The sequence below is a fragment of the Rosa rugosa genome, chromosome 1, assembly GCF_958449725.1.
Source record: "Rosa rugosa chromosome 1, drRosRugo1.1, whole genome shotgun sequence".
NCBI classification, from domain to species: domain Eukaryota; kingdom Viridiplantae; phylum Streptophyta; class Magnoliopsida; order Rosales; family Rosaceae; genus Rosa; species Rosa rugosa.
In genome coordinates this window covers 41,972,934-41,997,299 of record NC_084820.1, presented here as the reverse complement: position 1 = coordinate 41,997,299, position 24,366 = coordinate 41,972,934, and the positions used below count along the sequence as shown (strand labels likewise).

At 36.8% G+C, this 24,366-nt stretch overlaps 1 protein-coding gene and 1 long non-coding RNA gene across 34 annotated transcripts in view; both read left to right on the top strand.

The window, feature by feature from the left end:
• LOC133724954 (putative disease resistance protein RGA3) overlaps positions 1-24,366 on the top strand; it is a 42,210-nt gene that overhangs the window by 4,294 nt on the left and 13,550 nt on the right. For 20 of the 33 annotated variants that reach the window (XM_062151917.1, XM_062151933.1, XM_062151932.1 and 17 more), the window contains exons 1-2: positions 17,435-17,615; positions 17,860-24,331. The gene's annotated coding sequence lies outside the window, so the exon portion shown is untranslated. Of the gene's footprint in view, positions 1-5,125; positions 5,764-17,114; positions 17,385-17,434; positions 17,616-17,859; positions 24,332-24,366 lie in introns of those variants that run through there. The other 13 variants (XM_062151915.1, XM_062151909.1, XM_062151906.1 and 10 more) reach the window with 13 other exon arrangements.
• Positions 6,139-7,334, top strand: LOC133737780 (uncharacterized). Its single transcript, XR_009859885.1, has 2 exons — positions 6,139-6,197; positions 7,072-7,334. It is a non-coding gene; the product is annotated as an uncharacterized LOC133737780 (long non-coding RNA).

Sequence of the window (24,366 nt, the reverse complement as noted above, 5' to 3'; positions counted from 1 at the left end):
GATGTTGTAGTTGAATGAATGGTTAGGCTTGTTGAGTAGAAGCTACTGTCCAAATTTGGTGGCCATCGGAGGTGGTGGCCGCCGGCGCGTGGGCCCCACTCGCCGCCACTGTGGGTGGCGCGTGGTGGCGCGTAGGGCTGACATTTAATTCCAATTTTTAGCCCATTAAATCCTATAATTTGAGTAGAGCTTGTTTATGAAGTTTGGTAATTTTTGGAGGAGTTTGGAATTGTTTGTGAATTTTGAAAGTGTGGAGTTTCGGTTGTTGATTTGTGGGAATCCGGCATTCGGATTTCCCTTATTCCGTCATGGAATACCTTAATCGACGGATTGATATAAATGGTGAAGTTTGGCTTGACGTCGAAAGGAGTTGGAGTTGCTAGTTTACGTGGGGTTTTTGGGATTCAATATAGAATCGTATTGTTTTATCGAATTGTTGTTTACGGAATACAATTGTGTACAGGACGGGATACTGACTCATCGCTCGACGAGGATCCTTACGCTTGGATACCACGCTAGCCGTATACTGTGAGTGGACGTTTGTTTTTGAATATTGATGCATGCATTTATTTCTCTAAAGTAATGCTTTATTTAATTATCATCTTTTATATTTTGAGCATATGATGATTTGCTATCCTTACTGATTTTGGTTTTCGGATTCTGAAGTGATTTCAGATTTGTTTGGGTTTTGAGATTTATGAAATATTATAAAGTGATTTCGGAAATGAATTGGTTTCGGATCTTAATTTGGATTTACGAATTATGATGATTGTCGACGAATCATTTTTCCGAGGTGACTTCCGGATTTAAATATTATATTTCTATTCGTCGATTTGAGATTTTTAAAGGATTTTCGAAATGGGATTTCGATGGAGTGATATTTCTTCTTTATTTACCGACTTTCGATTTTGGCATTGGGAATGCCTTATTGATAATCTAGCTATTCTTTTAGCGTGTGGGACACGCTGTTGCTTTATATGACTTTTACGAGAATTTCCGGGTACGGTTGGGAATCGTACCCGTGTTTTCTTTATTCGTGGGACATGGGGAAGCCTTAAGGATTTATTGGATTTTAATAGTTTTTACCCACCATACCTGGGTCGTTATATTTTATTGCTAGCTAGCCTATTAGTACTCCTCCCTGCTTACTATGTGTTTGTGGGTGAGTAAGAGCAGAGCATGGGATGCTCCAGAGTGTGGGACACTCCGACCCGAGCCTGGGAGGCTCCCTTCTCGTATGGTGATAACTTCTTCCCCATACTTTTTCGTGACTTGACTAGCGGGGCTAGTCCGTTATTTTCGTAACCAGCGGGGCTGGTGTGTTTTCACGAGAATTTTGGATTTCGATGTTATCGTAACCAGCGGGGCTGGTGTGCTTTTACGAGAATCTTGGATTTGTTGATAAATGTGTTTTTCTTAAATGTTGCATGCATCGGGTTTTTAAAAGGAATAAATGTGGAAAAGCACAAAACCCACTTTTCTTTACAATTATTTATTTATTTATTTTGTCCACTCACGCTAACGTTTTATGTGCTTTTCCCCTGGGCCCTTCGGTTTCAAATGCCCAGTCTGCAGAGTAGCTGGTTCGGCATAGTAGGATTCGGGGCATAGCATCTGCTGCTGTTGTTTTCATTGTAGGTTAACTGTTGAACCTACCTGTATTGTTATTTTCTTCTTCATCTTTTAGATTGCTCTGATAACCTGTGGGGGATAAATAATGTAAAGGTTGGAAGTTACTTTGGTGTAATTAAGAATATGTTATTTTCGGATTTCAGTTACTTTTGTGAAGTTGTTGGATTTTGGGGAGCAGGGTGGCTCCAGGATATTATGGATGATTGTTAGAAGTGTGATTGTAATTCTACAGGTTGGGTAGTCCATTTTTAGGGGTGACTCTGCTGAATTTTTGGTAGAGTTATTCCTAAGGTGGGCCCCACAGGGCCACCTCGGATTTCAGGGTGAAATTCGGGGCGGGTCCTGTCAAATTTGGTTGTGGCATCGCCGTTTAGGGCATCCCTCTTTTAGTCTTATGAGAAAAATCATGCCTACTTTGTTTATTGGTGTGGCTGAGTCTATTTTACATTGTGAAACATGTGTTTTGGCCAAGAGTCATCGTGCTACTTATTCTCCTAGTATTTCAAATAAAAGTGTTGCTCCTTTTGAATTGATTCATTCTGATGTTTGGGGGCCATCTAGAGAACCCACTGTTTCGGGTATGAGATACTTTGTGTTGTTTATTGATGATTGTACGAGATTGTCATGGGTTGCTCTTCTAAAAACCAAAGATGAAGTCTTTCCAGCTTTTCAAACTTTTCATACTCTCGTTCAAACACAATATCATAGCACCATTAAAGTCCTTCGTTCTGACAACGGAGGGGAATATGTTAATCATGTTTTCCACGAGTTTTTTACAACCCATGGGATTGTTCACCAAACTACATGTCCATAAACACCAGAACAAAATGGAGTGTTTGAACGGAAAAACCGTCATTTACTTGATATGGCTCGTGCCCTTCTCTTTAGTGCTCATATGCCTAAGTATCTTTGGGGCGATGCTGTCCATGCTTCCTCCCATCTTATCAATCGTCTTCCATCTAGCGTCCTTCAGGGAAAAATTCCATTTGAGGTTCTTGCATCTCATGTCTCCTTACCTTCATTTCATAATCTTCCAGCTCGTGTATTTGGTTGTGTTGCCTTTGTCCATGTTCCTAAAAACCAGCGGTCTAAGTTGGATGCCCGGGCACTTAAGTGTGTCTTTGTTGGCTACGGAGGGTATCAAAAGGGGTACAAGTGCTATCATCCACCTACCAGGAAGTACTATGTCACTATGGACGTTACCTTCTTTGAGGACATGAGTTATTTTTCCTCTTCCGATACAGCTCTTCAGGGGGAGAATTCATATTTTGAAGAACTGTATCATGGAGAGGGGGAGGAATCAGAAGAAGGAGAAGGAGTCACACATGCAGGAGGTATTTTGACGGATCCAGTTGAAACCATCAGATCGCCACCTCTTGAAGCAGTAGCTCCAAACATCCAGGCACCAGTTTCTATGGCTGAAAATGAAGTTGAAGACACAACTGCCCCTCCTGCCATCGTTTCTACCCCTGACCCACAGCTTCCTGGTACTGAAGATCACTCATTTGAGGTATGTCCACCCACTAGTACTAGTAGTAGTGAGTCTAGTGTTGACCAATATGTGTTACCAAATAGGACCACTCGGGGTCAATCAGCCAAAAGATATGAACCTACTCTTACTGCCAAATCAAAATACCCAGTAGCCAATTATATGTCCACTAGGAGGTTGTCTAAGTCATATGAATCATTTGTGAATCAAATATCTGCTGTATCAGTACCTAACAAAGTGCAGGATGCGTTGGGGGATCCAAAGTGGAGGAAGGCAATGGAAGAAGAGATGGAGGCGTTGCAGAAGAACAATACTTGGCAACTTGTGCCTCCACCACAAGGCAAGAAGGCTGTAGGTTGTCGTTGGGTGTTTACCGTGAAGCATAATGCAGATGGATCAGTGAATCGATACAAAGCACGCCTTGTAGCAAAGGGGTTTACTCAAACGTATGGTATAGACTATGATGAAACATTTGCCCCTGTTGCCAAGATGAACACTATTCGGGTTCTGCTCTCATTTGCTGCTAGTTTAAACTGGCCACTCCGACAGTTTGATGTCAAGAATGCATTTCTTCATGGAGAGTTAGCTGAGGAAGTGTACATGAGCCTTCCACCTGGGTATGTAGTTGCTTCTCCTGGTGATTTTGTCTGTAGATTGAGAAAATCTCTGTATGGTCTCAAACAGTCACCTCGTGCTTGGTTTGGAAGATTTTCACAGTTCATGCGGAGGGTTGGTTACAGGCAGAGCAACTCAGACCATACCTTGTTTCTCAAGCATCAACAAGGGAAGGTAACAGCTCTGATTATTTATGTGGATGATATGGTAATCACTGGTAATGATACTGTTGAGATGGATAGACTGCAGAGACAGCTAGCCTCTGAGTTTGAGATGAAGGACTTGGGTGAGCTTAAGTACTTCTTAGGAATTGAGGTAGCCAGGGGGAGAGAAGGAATCTATCTGTGCCAGAGGAAGTATGTTCTTGACTTGCTGACAGAGACAGGTTTGTTGGATTGCAGACCTTTTGATACTCCTATTGAACAGAACCATTGTTTAGCTGAGTATCCAGATCAGGTACCTACTGATCGAGCTCGCTATCAGAGGTTAGTTGGGCGCTTGATTTATTTGGCTCATACTAGACCAGACGTTGCATATGCAGTGAGTGTGGTGAGTCAGTTCATGCATAATCCGAGTGAGAGTCATATGGATGCTGTTATGCGAATTCTGAAGTACTTGAAGTCAGCTCCAGGAAGGGGAGTACTGTTTACTAAACACAACAACATTCTTGAGGTTTGTGGTTTCACAGATGCAGATTGGGCTGGAAATATCACAGACAGGAGGTCAACATCAGGTTACTTTACCTTTGTGGGAGGTAATTTAGTTACATGGAAGAGTAAGAAACAGAAAGTTGTGGCACGTTCTAGTGCTGAGGCCGAGTATAGAGGTATGGCTCACGGAGTGTGTGAATTATTGTGGCTGAGAAATCTGTTACGTGATCTGGGTTTCAAACTCAAAAATTCTATGCAGTTGTATTGTGACAACAAGGCAGCTATTGACATATCACATAATCCAGTACAGCATGATCGTACTAAGCATGTGGAGGTTGATCGTCACTTTATAAAGGAGAAGCTAGATGCCAAAATTATTAACTTTCCTTTTGTTCCAACTGAAGAGCAACTTGCAGATGTACTTACCAAAGGAGTTTCCAGGAAGGCGTTTTATGACTCACTAAGCAAGTTGGCCATGGTTGATGTATATGCGCCAACTTGAGGGGGAGTGTTAGTGTGAGTCATCATTCCCTATTAGGAATAGACTACAAGGGAATATATTGTTGTAACTACTTACCTTGTATATATTGTGTAGTACAGTTGTACACAATAGTTGTAGTACGTTGTAGTACAATTGTAATCTGTTTATATACACCACAGAATGGGTGTAATAATATATCAGAAAATTCATTCTCCATAACTTGTCTTCTTTGACTAATAATCCATGTGGTTACTGCAGGGTTAGAGATATCCTCTGATGCTGAAACCCAACTTCCTTTCAAGTGCGGGTGTCTTTAATCAGTTGGCTTGATTTCTTCAAATGCAGGTAAGTATAGAGCAGTGTGATGATAAGAACACAGAATTGAATTGACAACTATAATACCGCTTCCAAAATCTAAAGCATTTATGCGTTCAAAGTTTCAAACTTGAAATACTTGAAGCTCAGAAAGGAACTTATATGATTAGTAAAGACAAGCAAGTCTGCAGTGGTCTATTGTTTCTTTCAACTCTCTGGAGCTATAAACAAAATTAAGTTGCTTGAATGAAGTAGTCGTGGAGATGATAATATTGGTTATGGAAATAGCAGAAAGGATAGATTCGAAGCATTCTTCTGTGGAGTAAATTGCAAGGTTAGGTCTTTAAAGTTCTGATGATTGGAGTCGATAGACAAGATGATCCCAGCCCTCAGATACTCTTTATGTCGTGCAGAATTTTTAGATACAGAATTTCCAGTACCCTTGGGTTGTTTGGAACTGACCCTCTTCATTTTACTGACAATGTATCCAATGTACAGGAAATTTTATTGGCTCTCACATCAAGCTAAAAGCATTTATAATGTCATTGGAATTTCAAGCTGATGGGTTGATATATACTGTGGTAAGCTACACAGATCTAATCATAACTTTAAGTTATTTGGTTTAAAATTTTGATCATCGCATGGAAGTATATTTTGTGAGTTAAATTTGAAATTGCAAGCGCGTATTTTTTGAAGATGTATTCAAGTTTATTTGTTTAATCGGCTATCTTTCAGACTTCCACCATTCTAGATAAGAACATCTATATATTCTTGTTTAAACAGCGGGTATTCAGATTGTTGACTTTCAAATTTACTATATACTAAGCGTCCTACACTGTTCATCACTGTTCCTAAGCACTGTTTATCACTGTTCCTAAGCACTGTTTCAGTTTGGAGACCTTTTAACTACTGGTATACTAACAATTTTACCTCTGCATTCATATGGATCAGCTCTTACTTATTCTGAAAGCACAATTGGAAAGATTGATTTGCTTTATAGACTGCTGCATATAAAGTTTCGACTCTATACCTTTCAATCTTTTATGTACTATTCCAAATGTTTATTCCCTGATAATAATAATAATAATAATAATAATTACTAAGAAAAGCAATTATCATTTAAGACTCACTACAATTATCATATTTGCTTCTACCTTTTCAAATTATACACAACAACCAAAAAAGCAAAATTTTGTTCGACTTACAATGTATGAAATTTTGAAATAAAAAATTACTTCTATGTTATGTCCATGTTGAGTCCTACAATTGAAGGTTTAACCTTCTTCTTCTTCCTTTGTTTTTTTTTTTTCTCTTTTGTTTTTTTTTTGTACAAAATTTGGAATTTATATAAGCGGTTCAAACAAGGTGGGTCTTCTTTAGCTTCAATTTTTAGATAACTTGCTGGAATTGATGCGAGAGAATGAGTTTCAACACCAGTATAATAATCATTAGGTCTGGATTTGTGTGACTGTGGGATTTCTTTTTTCATGATAGATATTGTCAGTAAAGGCTGTCTGATGTATTCGATAATGCAGGGGTTTGCGATTATCATATTGGGTTTGTTATGTTGCATATCTCTTTTGGTGATATTGCTGTACTTATAGACTCAGTAGCTTGACATGTTTGCATGTTGGTTTTGCTCTTTTCTCTTGGAAATATAATGCAGTTATTTATATCATTGCAAAGAAGAAAATCAGTTTTAAATTGATTAGCCTTCTATACTGATTAAAAGGGAGTTAGCAGTTTTGTTTTGATAATTTTGCTATGTTTGTTTTCTTGGTAGTTGCTTTGCTTGGCTCTATTTTTAGCTTCAGTTATCAGTGGTTTGTTGCTAAGCTTTGCATTACAAATCTGTTCATCACCACGTTTTTCTTCTTCCAAATCTGTAGGCAATTGTTTTCAGCAGCGGATGAATGACAACCAAAAAGATGGAAGTGATCTGCGAGACAAGCAAAAAGATGAAGTGGTCTGCCAGTGACATGGTCTGCTCATTATTTTCTTTCTGTAGCTCGGGCGGTGTGTTATACGCGGTCGGCTGTAACGCATGGGGTTTAGCTTAACATACCCAGGGGAAACGAGTGTAGAACAATATATTTTTGACTAGCTATGTCAACAACATTTATATTAATGGTAATGTTAATTCCAAACATAAGTCTCTAGCAGGCGAAACTTGCAGATTTTGTTTGAACACCCGCAGCAACGCGCGGGCACCTATTCTAGTTTACTATATACTAAGCGTCCTACACTGTTCATCACTGTTCCTAAGCACTGTTTATCACTGTTCCTAAGCACTGTTCATCACTGTTCACATGAGAAATTACGGTTTTGCCCTCATTCTTATTTTTTTAACGACTCTGCCATTGACCTACCAGACGCTTCCATTAGTTTCTTCATTGTTCTACAGCCGTGTAACCATATAACCAAGAGATTGTTCTCTCAATTTGGATCTCCGCCGTGAATCTCACTCTCAGCTCTCCCATATCAATATAGTCGACGAACAGGTTTCTTCTACAGCCGTGTAACCATATAACCAAGATTGCTCTCTCAATTTGGATCTCCGCCGTGAATCCCACTGTCAGCTCTCCCTTATCGATATCGTCAATTGTTCGGGAAGCTTCTATTGAACAAAGTTATCGAACGCAGATCGATCTTGATTGTTTCACAGTTTCAACTGCATCCCTCAAGCTGCCAGATACTACGGTTGGGCTGATAACAAGTACAAAAGGTTTGGTTTTCAGTGTTTATGTACTAGATTTGATAGAAAATTTGGGATTTGATCATAGATCGTTGGGGTAGGAAAAAGAAGAGGAGATATTCACGATTTTGGTCCTTTTTTCTGGGGAAGGTTTGGGTTGAGGAAGCTTTCAATAGAAGAAGATGTACGTGTTTGATTTGGTTTTTTTTTTTCAGTTGTCTAATATTGTGGTTTCGAGTGAGTGTTTTGATTTTTGATTTTTTGTGTATTTATATATGTGATTTTGTGTGAAATTTTCTGAGTTATATATATTTTTTTTCAATTATTTTGTGCTGTCAGAATTAGCAGATGTATTGAATATGCTTTTGTTGATATTGGGTTGTGATTGATTGCTTGCAGGTTTTGCTTGCTCCTACTGTTTCTTCGAAGTGATTTATTTGTGAGATCGTCTGTATTCCAGGTGAGTGTTTTTTTTGAAATTTTGTAGATAATTTCATAGCATAGGTGGTTGGATATTGAGTTTCTTAAACGAGATTCAATTAGATTGTGCTGTTTTGTATAGGTTTTATATCGGTCTTGACGTTTTAGGGATTTGGTTTATCTTCGGCTTTGGGAATCTGGTGATTGATTGGAAAGGTTGCAAGGTACGGTTTTGATTTTTACTGTGGATTCACTATGGAATTTAACTGCAAATAAAGGCTATGTCTTAACTTTGATTCATTGCATTGGAGAGAATGATTAGTTTGATTCAAATTTCTTGACAGCATTTTCTTTTGATTAACATGAGAACTGTTGCTCTGATCTGATTCATTATGGGTGATATGTAAGTTTGGTAAAAAGCTAAGCCGGTTTTGCTCATAGATATTTGTCTTGCAGTATAATTTATAAACGTAAAATCTAAATTGCAAAGCTCTGATTTTTGGTGTCGGTGGAGACCTTTAATTGGGTTTCATCACATATATAGACTTACCATGCAGATCTGTATATACTGGTTTCAGGCCTTTAATTGGGTTTTGTAGCTTATAAAGAAAAAATATAACATGAATTGTTTGCATTGTTTTGGTATTCTCATGTCTCTGCTTGAAATTGCTATTCGTATAACCTTAACAATTCGTTTAAAGGCATCTTTGTATCATCATCTTATATAAATTTGTATCCCAAGTTGGAGCATTCATACATCTATACTGGTATATCCTCCCAACCCATGTTCTTTTCATGATATATACCCATGTTCATTTAAAATGCTTTTGTTTCTCTTTGAACTATTTATATATCAGCATTCTATCTTCAGAGGTGAAGTACCCAAGAAACTTCTTTTCATTCATATTCTAATCCCATGAACACGTTGTACTTGCCTTCTTCAAAATTGAGTACTTGATCATAAAGAGTAAGTCTTTGGTCACACTGTTCTTGATGTTGGGCTGTCATTGATTTTGCTTGCAGGTTTCGCTTACTACTACTGTTCCTGTTTGAAGTGATTCATTTCTTAGAAGATCAGTGTTTAAGGTCTGAGTTTTTTCTTTTGTTGGATGTTATTGATTTACTATAGCTGTTTGTAGTTTTTCCTTATTGAAAGGATTGAAGCTTTTGTTTTTTGAATTACACCTAGCTATGAGTTGTGGCTTTTGATATTCTTGAACAACAATAATCTAGAGTATGAATATTTGTGTGGTCTGTGAATCTGTTAGTCAATAATTAATGAATGGATTTTGGCAAGCAGTGTGTATTACTGTTTGTTAGGCTCCTCAAATGAATAAACAGAATAGGAAATTGGTATCATGTTTTTCATATTTTGCAAAGAGCTGACTAAAATACTATAGAATTTTTTTTTTCTTTTTCTTTTTTCAAGTGAGCGACTCCTTCAGCTACCTTTTTCAAGTAATCATAGAAAAGATCTGAGATTTTTGAGTATTTTGGAGGTGTAAATTGAGGAGTCTTTGCTTTTACAAGTACAAATGTTTTATCCAATGTAGATCACACACTGTTCATACTCTGTTACTTTCGTGAATATTAGGTAGTCTACTGGTGTTTGCTAATTCTCTCATTGTCTTTCAGTTTGGAGACCTTTTAACTACTGGTATACTAACAATTTTATCTCTGCATTCATATGGATCAGCTCTTACTTATTCTGAAAGCACAATTGGAAAGATTGATTTGCTTTATAGACTGCTGCATATAAAGTTTCGACTCTATACCTTTCAATCTTTTATGTACTATTCCAAATGTTTATTCCCTGATAATAATAATAATAATAATAATAATAATTACTAAGAAAAGCAATTATCATTTAAGACTCACTACAATTATCATATTTGCTTCTACCTTTTCAAATTATACACAACAACCAAAAAAGCAAAATTTTGTTCGACTTACAATGTATGAAATTTTGAAATAAAAAATTACTTCTATGTTATGTCCATGTTGAGTCCTACAATTGAAGGTTTAACCTTCTTCTTCTTCCTTTGTTTTTTTTTTTCTCTTTTGTTTTTTTTTTTGTACAAAATTTGGAATTTATATAAGCGGTTCAAACAAGGTGGGTCTTCTTTAGCTTCAATTTTTAGATAACTTGCTGGAATTGATGCGAGAGAATGAGTTTCAACACCAGTATAATAATCATTAGGTCTGGATTTGTGTGACTGTGGGATTTCTTTTTTCATGATAGATATTGTCAGTAAAGGCTGTCTGATGTATTCGATAATGCAGGGGTTTGCGATTATCATATTGGGTTTGTTATGTTGCATATCTCTTTTGGTGATATTGCTGTACTTATAGACTCAGTAGCTTGACATGTTTGCATGTTGGTTTTGCTCTTTTCTCTTGGAAATATAATGCAGTTATTTATATCATTGCAAAGAAGAAAATCAGTTTTAAATTGATTAGCCTTCTATACTGATTAAAAGGGAGTTAGCAGTTTTGTTTTGATAATTTTGCTATGTTTGTTTTCTTGGTAGTTGCTTTGCTTGGCTCTATTTTTAGCTTCAGTTATCAGTGGTTTGTTGCTAAGCTTTGCATTACAAATCTGTTCATCACCACGTTTTTCTTCTTCCAAATCTGTAGGCAATTGTTTTCAGCAGCGGATGAATGACAACCAAAAAGATGGAAGTGATCTGCGAGACAAGCAAAAAGATGAAGTGGTCTGCCAGTGACATGGTCTGCTCATTATTTTCTTTCTGTAGCTCGGGCGGTGTGTTATACGCGGTCGGCTGTAACGCATGGGGTTTAGCTTAACATACCCAGGGGAAACGAGTGTAGAACAATATATTTTTGACTAGCTATGTCAACAACATTTATATTAATGGTAATGTTAATTCCAAACATAAGTCTCTAGCAGGCGAAACTTGCAGATTTTGTTTGAACACCCGCAGCAACGCGCGGGCACCTATTCTAGTATTATAGCTATAGGCATAGAATGACGGTGAAGAAAAAATACACACTTCATATTTTGTAATTGCAAATATTGGTAGTTTGAACTATGTTATACCAACCTGTGTCTTGAACTCTCAATTATTATATGTATCCATGTCAAAGTGAAGTCATTGCATCTAGTGATCGCAATCCAATCGATTTCTGGTGCTGTCATCATAAGATGATTCGACTCTAGAGAAATTGAACCCATCTGTAAAACAACATTCTATTGCAGAGTATTATCGAGCAATGATAATATATGCACCATCAAGTAAAACTCTAGCAGACATTGGCTGATTGATCAGGTTCTTCCCAACACTAGGTACTTGCTCTTCACCTATATCAAGTAGTTTTCCATCAGTTGTCTTTGGTAATATTTTTAGAGGGACGTGTTTATTCATTTGCTTGATTGCCCAATTATAATTTTACTAGACGGAAGATATAAGATCCCTGAATTCAGATATACTCTTAACTTTAATCAATTAATCTTTTCGAGGTATGAGAGAGAGTTTAAGATTGGATGTGATCCTGAATTCCATTCCACGGAAACACTCTGGGGATGACTATAGATGCCTTGTAAACATAGAAGATTAGCAGTTCGTTGAATGCTTGGGTAAGTTAGCCGAGGCATCTGTTCATTGCAGTTATTTCAGGAAGCTTTTGTGACCATGAACTCTCATGCGAGGAAGTTCAAAACCAGATTGTTTCTTTTGTCGTACCTAGGTTGTGTTTTTGTCGGTTCAACTTCTGTCTTCATTGTTTATATAGCTATATCACTCTTTGTTTTATCTCTTTTCGTAGGAATGTTATAATAAGGCGATCAGTTGGTGGTGAAATTGATAGTAACATCATTCATTATGTTTGCTATTGGCTTGTACCATAGACTCTTATGTTATCCCATCTCACTAGAAAGTAAGAACGCATGGTCTCATTTTTGAAATAATGTCAAATCTTTCAGAGTCCATGCATCCTAACAAATCCAGCTAGAACATACAAGTATTTTCTTTTGGCAGTCAAAACTACTTAATATTTAACATGAAGAGACTGTTGCATAGCTTCTTGGTTGCACCTATATATTACGGTGTCAGTCATGTTTTTGTTGTTTTACATTGCAGTGTCAGCACTTGCCACTGAACCAATTGAATGCGACTGCAGTGTCACGGAGATTTGGAAGCAGTTCTTTCTGTGGTTTATTTTTCTGTTGCCGATCCTCTTCCGCTCTTCTATCCCGCAAGTTCACTGGGTAAGTCTTGACCGAACTTGTAGAACTTTTGACTTGTTTAATTGGAGATGAGAGATTTGCACTTCTACATGCTGTCGGGGAAAAAGTGATTTGAAACTAAACTCAGCTACAAGAATTTTGCTTTTCCTTTTAATTTTGAATGATTTATCCTCAATTTTCTTTTGCTCAAAATTTTTTTGAAAGCGAATATGTTAACATTGAATGACTATCATGTTTGCTATGCAAGACAGCTGAATTCTTTTTTGAAATCTTTCTTGTCCTTGTATGGGTGCTGGAAATCTAAAAATCAAGTTCACTATTCAGGAGTAGAAGCGAAAGTACAAAGGCTAGCAAAGCTGCATTTGAAAGTTCTACTTGCCTTCAGCAATGCAACTGACACGGTAGAAACCTTGATCAAGTGCAGAAAAGCAACTAATGTTGGTCAATGCCAGGCTCCTATTCTGTTCCTTGACGAGAGATTCTAAATCCAGCCATCGCCAAATTAGACTGACTTGTTGGCTATGTCTTATCTCATGCTCTGTAGAATGCTGTAGATTGTCGGTTGCTTTGTATCTCAATGAACTCAAAGCAGAAGCTTTGGTTCTGCCTGTGCTTAGGTCTTCTCATTCTTCGTATATAGATGATGTCATGATCTGAGTGAAGTGCATCCTGATCGGTTTGCTTGACCACCCAAAGGTCCAACTGATTATTTAGGTTGTACAAATCTTTTGAATACTTTAATAGAGTTTGAGGTATTTCATGAAAAAAATGAAAGATTGGTTTTTCTCGACTTACTGATCGAAATTGTACCGAATATGTTACCTCATATATACTGAAATTAACAAACAACTAGGAAAATGCTTCCATGATGGTGTGAACTCTGAGCAATTAAAGAACTTCACTAAAACTTTGTTTTCTCTATTTGATGTGTACGTGGAGAAGTGGTCTAATCTCGATAATTCAAGTTGTTTCATGAGTGAGAGTTGTTCTCAGACTGAAGGTGAAGACACCATTTTGGAGGTAAACACCATTATTAGTCATCTACTTTCCATTATTAGACATCAAATTGTTTTTGATTACATTATGCCTATGAATTATATACTATCAATTAAACTTGATTCATTGTAGTATGTAGTATGTTAATAGCATACTGTTTGATATTTGGACAACATGAGCTAGCTTGCTTCTTTGTATTGTAGTAGGTAGCTTGCTTCATATTGTGATATAAGTGCATGTCTGGTTTATTTTTGTGTAGGAATTTGATGCTAATTACAAAAATGTTTCAACATCGAGTATGAAAAATGAATTTCACAAGTATCTTGATGAAGAGAGGTTGGAAAGAAAGAAAGAGTAGGATGTTCTTTCTTGGTGGAAAATGGAACAATTTCAGTATTCTATACTTTTCCATATGGCTTGTGATGTGCTAACGATTCCTATTTCTGCTGTTGCATCTGAATCTACATTTAGTATTGTTGGTAGGGTACTAGATCAATATCATAGCTCATTATTGCCTGAAACTGTTCAAACATTGCTATGTACTTGAGATTGGATTTTCGGTAAAAAAAGTAAATTCTATATCACTTGGTTATTGTATTAGTTTCTTATCTTTTCATCATGTGAATATTATTTTATTTTAATTTGCATCTCTTTCTTTTTGTATACTTTAGACCAAGACTGAACTGATTTACACAAACATTTCAACAATAAAAACATACCGAAACCTAGGGTTTCTTGCAGTAGTGCGGCGGTGTCAGTTTCGTTCACTGCCTGCAAGAGGATGTCTTCCGGCGTCGGGCGTGTGCAGCGGCAGGGGTTCTTCCGGTGTTGGGTTTGAAGGCAAGGCGAATCGGGTCTGGATTTGCGGCGCTGGTTGTGGATTTGGGCTTCGAGTTGCAGGGCAGCGGAGGTCTCCGATTCTCTACTGATTGAGCGGTGAGGCTCGACACCGGCTGATTGGGTAACCGAAGGAGACGATTGGATCGTGAGTGAATCAGGCGGTTGTAGCGTCGACAGAGGCAAGCTTTGGGCGGACGGGATGGCAGCCGTGGATCCGTATCTGGGGAGGCCGCCGGACTGAACCAGGGGCGGCAACAACTCTGGCGGTCTTGCTAGGGTTCCGGCGCGAACTGGTCTGAGTGTAGGGATGAGGGCAATGGGAGTGGGTTGGGCCTGTTAGGGCAAGCCCACTTTCCCTCCTCTCTCTGACTTGGGCTGGTTTTGCTGTTAGGCCTTGGCGAGCCCGTTTGGAGCTGGACTCAACACAATCCTATTTTGAAGCTATTTACTGCAGGGTCTGGTGGAAGGGTACACCAAGAGGTCTTAGGCCCCGAGCCAGTCAAGGCAGATGCGGAGAATTAGGGTTGTGTAGGAATAAATTTAGTTGTTAGTTGTGTTTTTTGCATTTTTCTTTTGGATTTTAGTGCTTCGCATTTTCCTTTTTTAGGATTTTAGTTTTTGCATCTTCCTTTGGGTAGTGTGCCTGACTACGGTCAGTGGAGCAGTGAATGTAATATTGGGTGATCTTCAGATCTCCTCGAATGACCTTGTACGGTCGTATGATCTTTTTGATCACAAGAATATATTTTCCTTTCCCCTCAAAAAAAAAAAAAAAAAAAAGACCGAACTGATTTGGAGCAACTCACTGAAGACGTGTTGGATTTAACATTATTTGACGGTCAAAGCCACAGCAACTAAAGATCTTTTCAGTTTCATGTAATGATTTGCTTTGAATTTGTAATATTTTAGTTTCACGTAACATTGGATTTAACCTATTATAAGAATCGTGAGCCTAATATGTATTAACTTTTGATAGTTTGATTTAATGATTTTCTTTGAATTTGTTGATTTTTAAAGGAACAATGAAAAATAGTTTCAATGGGTAATGGGTTGGAAAAGGGTTTAAAAAAAAAAAAAAAGTTAGCGGGTCTTAACGGGTTTCAATGGCCAAATTATTGTTAACGGATATTAACGGGTTTCAACTTTCAATAGGTAATTGATTAGTAAGGAATTTAAAAATGAAAAAAATAAAATAAAAACTTTAGCAGTCTTAATGGGTTTCAACGGATAACCCACGAACCCATCGAGCTCAACCCGTTATAGCCTGTTATCTTATCGGGTTATAACGGGTTGAGCCCGTTAAGACTGCCCGTAACCCGCCCATAACCGCACTGTTACCAGGCCTATTTCCATCCTTCTAGTTGATCAGTCTTATGGAGATATGGAAGATGAAAGGTTCGTCTGTCCACCTTTGGTGATATTGGGTTCAAACAGCTTATGCAACCTCAAAGTCATTCATTTGCTGTAGGTTGTCTTGACAGAACGAATCTATAGAAACTAATCTTTGCTTCTCTGAAAAATAAAATCAACAATTTTCATGTCTGCACCCTACCAAGGAAAGAAAGCTCATGAGAAGACTGTTGGTAATGAGTCCTCATTCATTGATTAAAAATGCAAAATAATATGCATGGTTCTGCTAACTGGGGCAACTGAAATTAATGCGTGAAAGCTTAATACATTGTATCAGGCCAGCCTTATTCCGTTGGATTTATACATACTTCATTGGGTGCACTATTCTTGATGGCACAAGTTATCTGTTGGTCCAAGTGTTTTTTGGTCAACTATAATACTAAACAAATTAGTAAATTCTGAAGCTATAAAATTCTATATTAAACAAAAGTCTTTGCTCTTTTTGACTTTTTGTCCAAAAGAAATTGTTGGTCGTTGAAGTTATAAATCAAGCCAAATATGCATTGAGGCAAAAAATAAATAAATAAATAAATAAATAAATAAATAAAAAATAATAATAATACTAGTAGTAATAAAACATAGGGAAAACACCCCATTGGAAAGGCATGTAGATCAAGTCACTATAGAAAGTGGCTACAGAAATTACCATTGCACACCCCATTCTGCATCTGTTACTTTAATTAATATAGGGATTAGTCACAATTCGTCTCTCAAATTATATCAATTTCTTACCTAAATTTCAAAATGTAATGTTTGCATATCTCAATTTAACTCGATTAGATGCTTTCATAATAACGACAACAACTTGGTTAAAATTTGTCATGTGATGGTGTAGCATGTTAAGTGATGACTTGTCTGTCATCTTCCGAGGTGTCAATTACGTGTGAGAAATTCTTACATATGGCAGCCGTACCACGTGGTAGTGCGGCTGCCTCATAAAAGGTTAGAAAAACTTATATTTATACCGAAATTATTTTTGCTTTTATAAAGTGAAATACTCAAAACACTTCCTTACAGGCTTACATAGACACTAATTGGTTAGACACACCAGACACGTGGTACGGCTAACGTACGCAATATTTTCTCTTACGTGGTTCCCATAGGTTAACAAAAACACCACATGGGTGACAAAATTGTATAAAAAATTACAAAAGTTGGATTTTAGCACAGCTATTTCCATCACAATCATATTGAGCTGCAAATCCCCTTACTAGTTATTACTGGTAAAAAATCATGACAAAACAAATCCCCTTACTAGTTATCACCCCTTTTCTTTGGGTGATAAAATCCTAAGGTCTCCGTAGAATCTTCACAAATAACAACCTTGACCTCAGGGTTCTCTACTTCTCTTTTCCTCTCTTTCCTGCATTGCCCTTCTCCACTACTCCCCCATCAGATTGATAATGATTTGAAGAAAAAGAAGATGACCCAGCTACTAGTCCCGGTTTGAACCTGAACCCGATCGAGGCTTACCCAATTGAGGGTTCGGGGTCCAGCAAAGAAACCAACGGTCTTGTTGCAGTTTCTTCCGGGGCAATTGGGTCAAGCTTATTATTGTTTTTGGGCCTTTTCAGTTATGGCCTAATAAAGAAAAAAAGGCTTCTGGTTTTTGCTGTTGTTGCTTTGTTTCACAGGTATACAATCCCTTCATGATTTTTTGGTTAATTATGATATCAAGCTAATGTCTTTGTGCTTTTTGGGTTATTGTTATGATGAAGTAGCTAGCTATATGCTTTATCTGTGAGTTTGATTGTTGTTTTGTTTGGCCTTTTCAGTTCCCATTCAAAAAAGGAAAAACCTTATTTTTCTGCTACTGTTGCTTTGTTTGGAGTTTTGAGCTATCTCACCCTCTTATGTTTATTCAGGTAGAACTAAAGTGTTCTGATTTTGATATAGAACGAATGAGTTTATGCTTGTTGGGTTATTGGCTTATGATCATTGAATTTTTTTGGTAACTTTTGTGTCATCTTCTGCGGTATAAGTATATTCAGAAGTTTTGAGGATGAGTATTGATCTTCATTTAAAATAAGTTCTTTCAGAATTAGCCTGCATTGGTTCAGTGGACCAATTATCTAATGAATGTTTACATGTAATCAATCTTGGATTCAGAGAAACAAAGGCAAGAAGCTGTGCATCGATCACGCTTCAATACCGGATTCAGTACACTGCTAGCAATGCTGATCGCCCATATTGGCTTGATTTCCCCAACCAAAGACTGCCTCATAAACTGGCAATTAATCAGCCCCAACTCATAAGGTCTTAGACAATAGTATATAGCTCACTGTTTTTGATACATCGACATTGCACCAGTGCTGAATGCTTCATACATAAGATACTGCTTCAATATGAAATCAAGCTTAAATTAATCAACATGAAATCAGAACATGCAAATCAAAGCCATCATGAAATCCATCTTCATAAGCTCGAAGCAGTTTTACCATGAACTTTATAGAAAACTACCCATAATATTACTATCAGTAGTGCTACAGAATTAGATAGCATGTATTTGATATAACTATATATATGCACCGGATGATGCAAAGAAATATTTGGAATTTTGAATCCATTTCTTTTCTTCTTTTTTTCTTCTAATTTTCAAATATTGACATGTATAAATTGCATGTAGTAGTCTAACCAAAGCATTGGTTATAGGCAGTAATGCTTCCTTTCTACCTCAGAACCGATTTTTTGTTCTTCCTTTTTGGTAGGAAGAGGAGGATTAGCAGGCTTAGTCGATTAATGTCTTCTATTTATGAGAGTATGACTATGTATTTAAGTTCTTCTTATGTGCAGCTTTAAGTTGAGTAATAAATTTCAGTTTTCACCAGTTATGTAAACTCAATCTTGATTTTGTTCATGTGTTCAATCTTTGAGGATATGCAGAGCTAACCAGAAATGAACAAGTTTGATATAACATTAAGCTACAGAATGTGGGCTTTTGCCAACTTTTGTAGTGGGTAGGTAGTTGAGGTTGACCCTAACGTTGGTGTAGCTGACTCATGCCATGAAAAAAAGGAAAAGAGAGAAGAAAGAGAAATTGGTGTGGTTGAATATTGATGACTTGAGTACTGAGGAGTCTCTTAAACTTTGTGGCTGTAGGTGCATGGTTTTCAAAATTTCATCAATGTATTTAAGATAACTGAAAAATTGAGTTGATCTTTTGTGACATTTTATGGAATTACTTCAGCTAATTGTTGCAGTCTCTGCTATTGTTCTTATTCTTGTTCTTCTTCTTCTTCTTTTATTTTATTTTATTTTATTTTTTCAAGCCCAATTTTTGTCAAAGGCCTCACATTTTAATTCTTTATTTATCTAATTATTTACTTATTTTCAAGTAGTTATGGATACATATATATTTTGGTCAAAATAACCTTTAGCTTAGGAGATTGAGACCACAGTATATATGTTTACTGGTTATTATAATACTAAAGGGAAAAAAACATAAACCCGCAGCATCACGCGGGCGAGTTGCCTAGTTGAAATGATAACTATATTACTTCTTCCAACATCTAAATCATTCATCCATTCACACTTGAAATACTTGAAGCTCAGAACGGAGCTTTATGATTAGTAAAGACATTCAAGTATGCAGTGGTCTAATATTGTTTCTTTCAAGTCTTTGGAGCTATGGACAAAATTAAGTTTTTTGCATGAAATAGTCATGGAGATGATAATATTGGTTATGGAAATAGCAGAAAAGCTTGCAAGCACTCTTCTGTAGACGAAATTGGGAGGTCAGTTCTTTTAAGTTCTGATGATTGGAGTCGTCAGACAAGATGATCCCTGGCCCTTTGGTACTCTTTATGCTGTGCATAATTTCTGGATACAAATTTCCACTACCCTTAGGTTGTATGGTACAGAGTACAGACTGCCTTCATTTAATTCAGCTTATAGACAATATACGAGTTCTTTAACTATGTATTCATTTGTACAGGAAAATTGCATCAGCTCCCACATCCACTACTCAGATTTAAGCTAAAAGCATCGACAATGTCATTGGAATTTCAAGCTGATGGGTTGATACATACTCTGGTAAGCTACACAGATCTAATCATAACTTGAAGTTTCTCAGTTTATAATTTTGATTTATGAAGGAGTGGAAGTATAGTCTCTGAGTTAAATTTGAAATTGCAAGCAGCTCGTTTTTTGAAGATGCATTGTAAGTCTATTTCTTTTATCCATTATCTTTTACCATTCTAGCTAGATAATGGCTTTTTTATATTCTTGTTTAAACAGTGGGTTTATATTGTATTCAGATCGTTAACTTTCACATACTCTATGCATAGTCAGACGGTGAAGAAAAAGTACATATATTGAGATACACATTTCATATTTTGCAATTGCAAATATTGGTAATTTGAACTGTGTTCTACCATTTTGTGTCTTGATCAAGATATGCCATCCTTCTCAAGGTGTTTAAGTCATTGCATCTTGCCATCACAATCCAATCGATTTCAGGTGCTGTTATCAAAAGATCATTCTATTCTAGTCCTGCTAGAGAAATTGAACCATCTGCAAAACAGCACTTTATGTCAGAGGTTATCGGGCAATGATAATGCAGCATCCAGAAAACTATAGCACCTGTTGATTACTCTTCACCTATCTCAAGTAGTTTCTCATCATTGGTTCTTTGTTATCTTTTAGAGGGACGTGTTTATTCACTGGCTAGTTTGCCAAATTATAATTTTACTACACGGGGGATATAAGATCCCTGCTTTTGTCGGTTCAACTTCTGTCTTCATTGTTTTTATAGCTATATCGATCACTGTTTGTTTGATCTCTTTTTATAGGAATGTTACTATGCACTTGAAGTGATTAATTGGTTATGAAATTGATACTGGCATCGATCATTCATCATGTGGATTGCGATATTGCTTGTGGCTTGTGCCCAAATAGTACTGCACTAGTGCTATGCCATCTAGAAAGTAAGAATGAATTTTTTTGTGATCATACTTTAAAGTTTAAACCTATCAGAGTCCATCTTAATTATTCTAGGTAGAACATTACTTCCATTTCTTTTGGCTGTCAAAATTACTTGATATTTAACATTAAGAATTTGTTGCATAGCTCCATGGTTGCAGCTATTATAGTGTCGCCGATGTTTTTGCTGTTTTACATGGACATAAAATTTGCAGTGCCAGCACTTGCTGTTGAACAAATTCAGTGCAAGTGCAGTGGTCTTCACAGACACTTGAAAGCTCTTCTTTCTGTGGTGTATGTTTCTGTCTCTGCTGGATCCTCTTCCAGTCTTCTACCCCCAAAGTTCACTTAAGTGCACTTGGTAAGTCTTAACTGAACCTGTAGAACTTTTGGCTTGTTTTATTGGAGATATATATTTGCATGTCGAAAGGCAGCCATCACCCGTTTCATAGAAATCTTGCATTGCCGCAAAATACCTTGGATGGATTGAAATTGAAAAGGTATGTCAGTTAACATGGTCAAAGTTGCGTCGATCAGTTCAGTGTGCCAGTGAACATCATATTTATTTGTGGTCATATTCTCTTTGCTCTCTTTTATTTTAGACTTCACTTTGTTGGTAAAAGTCATGTTGGAGGAAAAGCCATGTGTAGTCTGGACAGCTCTCGTTGTAAAATCATATTTCTGACATGCACGGTAAGCTGAATTCGGCAACGCTTATAAGACTCTTATGTAACTTTCGAATCTATAGAAGCTAGATTGGAATTAGCTTACTCATCTATATAATTGGTTGGTGATTTTCAGATTTTATATTATAGGATGTATATATCTGATATCATAAGTATGTGTATGACTCTCTATGATCTAAGATTGTTCCATTTATGTGTTCAAAGTATGGGGATGGTCATATTAAAGCAACTGATTGTTCATGTTATTTATCGTTATGTATATCTCTTATTCATATATTGTATTTAAGGGGAATAATCAGCTGATTTTACTTTCACTTGGAATAATTGCTACTCAGTAGGCATGATATTTCCGAAGACCTTTATGCTTTTGTATATCCGAAAACTAATCATCTGCATTTCTTTAGTCCTTGGGGTTTTGTTATCTGAAAAAATTCTTCTACTCTGAATTGTTCTACTTAGAAATTAGTGATTAGGCTATCACTCTAACATGTTGTTCCCCATAGATTGCTTCTAATTTCTTTTTCTTACGTTAGTTGGTAGTGGCTAGCTAGTTTGAGGCTTAGTTGAGCAACCATCACTATACCACAAAGTTAAACAGACGACAGTTCATTAACTGTCATTTGAATGAAAAAGCTGCTATTGTCTAGTAGCTTGTTGTCTGATTGACCTCATTCAGACGACAGGTAAGAACCATTGTCTATTCAAAATTCACACAACATATATAGGTAAGTATGTGTCATCTGAATATTTCCAAATTAAAATAATTAGGTTAAACTATTGTCTGTTACAAACTCACACAACAGTTCATTAATTGACTGTTGAGAAAAATTATATTACACCAACAGTTTTAGGAAAACTGTGTTGTGTGTGATGAATCTCAGACAAGCGCAACACAACTATATGATGTTTGAAATGAATGTCACACCACATTGTTGGAATGGCTCTGTTGTCTGAAATGAATCTCCAACATCAGAATATTTAGGAATCTCTAGTCCCTATATATATTTACCAACTATTACTAATTTGTTTGTGTTATAGGATTTGCATAAGATATAACAGTGCGCTGATGGTATATGTCGTCTAACAGCAACTCAAACCACAGTTTTTATTATATTTAGCTGTGTTAAATGAATCTTAGTCAACATATCATTGTTACATCTGTTGACTGAATTCAATATCAAATGATAGTAATTTTGTTATATATGTTACCTGAATGTAGGTCACACAATATTAAATTTGTTATTTCTGTTGTATAAAATGAAGTTCAAACCTTCAGACAACATGTATTATTTGCTGTTTTTAGATGTGTTGTATGAGTGAATCTCATACAATGGTTTTGTGAACCCTTCTGTTGTGTGATACCTTTGGAAACTACATTTATCTGACCTATATATGTTGTCTAAATTGACTTTGCACAATTGTTGCAAATATGAACCAAATCTAAAATAAAACATTGTCATATATCAATGTCATATTTCTTACATTGCCAATCCAAAACATTTCCAAAAGTACATATCCATATCCAGATATGATCAAGTCCAACAATCCTAACCAAAAGTAACCTTAATCTAGCAAGTATAACATTTCCAAAAGTATATAGCCACAGTCTTTGCTGGTATGTTGCTCCGGAATACCCTATGAACAGTATAAGAGGAAACTTGTGAGATACATGAAGGAAATAGTAAGTGGAGGATACGAATCTTCCGTAAAGTATGCAGCTTGCCTTACATATCCTCCTATTCTCACTTCCATTGCAACTACTTAGAGCATTCTTTCCCCTGCCAAGTTTGACCAAGGCAATAGAAAAGTTGATTAACTTGATGCATCTAAACGTTGGGGGTTGTAATAAGCTGAGGTACCCACCAACAGGGATTGCATTCATTGCAAGTTTGAAAGAATTACAGAAAACTGTGTGTGATTTATACAATCTAGAAACTCTGGTCCTTGTTGGATGTCGTAGACTTAAGAAACTACCCAATGCCATGGGAAAGTTGACTAGCTTAAAGCATCTATATATTTGGGATTGTGATAAGCTGAGGTACTTACCGACAGGGATTGCAAGTTTGAAAAGTCTGGAAGCACTAGACAGCTTTTATGTATGTGAGGGTGATGATGAAGCATTGAAATTAGGAAATCTCGGAATCATGGACCGGCTTCCGGCATCTATATATTGGGGAGTAATGCGAAAGATGATGCGAGTGAGATTGAGAAAGCACAGCTGGTAATAAGGAGCACCTCTCTCATTTGGGAGTACGTTTCCATGAAGGATATGAAGAGCAGAGAAAAGGTGATGAAGAAATAGTGAAAGCATATTGCAACCACATCAAATTTTTAATCTTTATCCATATAGAATTGCCATGGCACCGCCAAGTCTCTCCATTGGATCAGGCCATTACACAAGTTGAGAGAAGTTAATCTTGAAGGGTGGCAATTTTGTGAACTTTTGCCTCCTCTTGGAAAATTGCCATCTCTTGAAATTCTGGAAATTCAGTGGATGGAATGATGGATAATGTGAAAAAGGTGGGAGTTGAATTTCTGGGAATACAAGAAGAAGTCTCAAGAATTCTATTCCCCAGATTGGAACGACTTTCTTTTCGTCTCATGCCCAACTGGGAAGAGTGGGAAGGAATTGTAAAGGATTCTTCTGAAATCACAATAATGCCAATGCTTTCTTCTGAATTGTAAAGGAATTGTAAAGGATTCAAATACTCTGCAAGTTTGCATTCTGTTCACAATTTGCAATAGGAATATTATCAGTAAAGGATTCAAATACTCTGCAAGTTTGCATTCTGTTCACAATTTGCAATAGGAATATTATCAGTTGTTTACTTTAATCATTGTATCTTCTTTCTGTAGTCCAACGCTTAAAGACTTGTTCAACTGCCATAAGATGATTTAACTCCAATCCAGCTTGATCAACACATCCTATGCAGGCGGTTGCAAACCATAAAGTGCCCCTTCCTTCATCCTCAGAGGTAAATACTATTTCTCCTTTTCTTTTCTGTTTTTC